Below are 2,722 nucleotides of genomic sequence, written 5' to 3'. Positions count from 1 at the left end.
AAACTCTACAATGAGTGTGTACAAATCTTTCCTGAAAGTCTGTATGAAAAATACAACTTCCAGTTTAGAAGTACGATTTCCGGTGAAAATGAAATGACTTGAAACACTGTATATGTCAATTAATGTAATAAACATTTCAAAATGAAAAAATTTAAAATTGCATATTTTTAAACTACTTCCGTTGGACAACGGAAGTGACGCCAGAAAAAAGTAAACACTGGAGACAAATCTACATATCATGATCTATTATCCCAGAAAGTTTCATGACTCTGTCTTTAACTATTTTAGAGGAGAGACCCGGACAAAATTTCAATATAAATAAAGAAAATCGGTAATAACTCGCGTACGGATGTGACATCATCAAAATTAAAAAAAAATGCCTTAAGTTCATATAATTCGCCATCATTGCTGAAAGTTCATGAAAATCAATCCATGCATTTACGAGAAATCGCGTGCACAAAAATCGGTAAGAATAATAATAATAACTAGATGAGATCTCGTTGCGAGCAACGAGAAGGTCTTCCGTCCGATTTTTCGATAAGATGAGATATGACTTTCACTATGACCTTTGTTAAAAGATAATAATATATAGACTTCCCTAATTAGATTTCATTCTTTTGATTTATATAACATTATCAAAGAGCTATAGATGACATGCTTTTGGCCTCTGAGCCCCTAGTTTGAGGGGTCAGCCTTTTTTCTTGATATCAATTGAAAGATCTTGTAATTTTGAAAACGTTTTGTTCAAGAAATATTCAGATTTCCTTTCGTTGTGGAGATATGCTGAATGGAAATATTTAGGGGCCACCCCTCCAAGTCCTTAATGGGGCCGTTTGACAAAAATTGAAAGAGTGCATATTGTTTAGAACATTATTCTGACCATCTTTTGTTCAGTATTGCTTATCCAAATATTCTCCCTTTTCGAGATATAAAGCGTCAAAGATTTAGCATTCTGGCCCCTTGTGACCCCTTATTACGTAACATATGATCAAAATCTTATCATATATTGTTGTAAATCGTTAAGATAAACATCTTTGCTTCAGTAATGTATTAAAAATTATTGATCGTTAAAGAGTTAAAGATAAAACACTTTTGGCCCCTCTGAGCCCCTAATTTGAGGGGTCAGCCCCTTTTTCTTGACATCAAATGAAAGGTCTTGTAATTCTGAAGACTTTTTGTTCAACAACTATTCAGAGATTTCTTTTCGTTGTGGAGATATGCTGAATGGAAATATTTAGGGGCCAACCCTCCAGGTCCTTAATGGTGCCGTTTGACAAAAATTGAAAAGGTGCATATTTTTAGAACATTATTCTGATCATCTTTTGTTCAGTATTGCTTATCCAAATATTCTCCCTTTTCGAGATATAAAGCATCAAAAATTTAGCATTCTGGCCCCTTGTGACCCCTTATTACGTAACATATGATCAGAATCTTATCATATATTATTGTAAATCATTAAGATAAACATCTTTGCTTCAGTAATATATTAAAAATTATTGACCGTTAATGAGTTAAAGAAGAAAGACTTATGGCCCCTCTCAGCCCCTAATTTATGGGGTCAGCCCCTTTTTCTTGATATCAAATGAAAGGTCGTATCATTCTGCACAACTTTTTTTCTATATGTTTTAACAAATTCTTAACATGTATGAAGATATGAAAGAGAAGTTGTAAAATTTTGTGAGATGTTTCTGAGACATTTTTGAGGCCTACCGAGCTTAGGCGCCTTTTGCGCTAGAGAATTTTGGACACTTGCCTGCAATTCCACAAACCTTCCCCTACCTTCACTGAAAATTTTGAATCAATATCTTAAATCGTTTCGGAGGAGTTTCCAGGACAAGCCGACCCTCTGAAAATCAGAAAATCCTAAATATCTCGAGATGGAAAGTGACGTCATCAACGAAAAAAAATTCCAATAAGTTTCAGATCAATACCTATCAGATCTGAAAGTTTCATGAAAATCGGCCGAGAGGTTACCGAAAACTTGCGTGCACAAAATCGGTAAGAATAATAATAATAATAGGGAAAAAGAAACCGAACGAAAACAATAAGGTCTTCCGTTGGAGACGGAAGACCTTAATAACTAGAAACTCATTGCGAGCAATGAGAGGTCTTCCGTCCGATTCTGACAAAAAAGAAAAGAAAATTCAAGCTGAAAAAGTTAAAAAAGAAATTCAGACACTCTGGAGATTTAACTCTGCTCGTCAGCGTGAAAATCCAACGTGCTAACCATTAACCATTCACCTTTTCGCATCACTTCCTGTCACGGTCGGAAGTAACGGCGATACAAGATTTTCTCACGATTCAAATAAACTGATGACTGATTATCAGTCCTGAAAGTTTTAGAGTTCAGTCCTTTATTGTTGCCGAGCAATATTGTGAGAACAAATTCTAATTTTGAGGACAGGTAAACACGCGACCGGAAGTGAATTTATGAAATATATTTAAGGTTACTCTAGACATTTGCACTCTGAATGACATATTCAAAATTTATTTCAACAAATTTATCTTAAAAGGAGGAAATCGTGGACAAAGCGTTTTTCTCGAAAAATAATGGGCGCACTGAGCTGAAATTTTCAGCAATTGATTAATCATCATATTTAAGTGCATCTGGATTTTTTTTTTATTTAAATAAAATATAGACAAAAATAAAGATTTTATTATGATTGAATGTGCACAGGGTACGGTTCTACGGCGCACGATTAAAAAAACCCAGGGTTTTATT

The sequence above is a fragment of the Saccostrea echinata genome, unplaced genomic scaffold (assembly GCF_033153115.1).
Source record: "Saccostrea echinata isolate AGI-Se365-2 ecotype Australia unplaced genomic scaffold, CSIRO_AGI_Sech_v1 ptg000001l, whole genome shotgun sequence".
Lineage (NCBI taxonomy): Eukaryota > Metazoa > Mollusca > Bivalvia > Ostreida > Ostreidae > Saccostrea > Saccostrea echinata.
Note: the sequence above shows the minus strand (reverse complement) of the source record.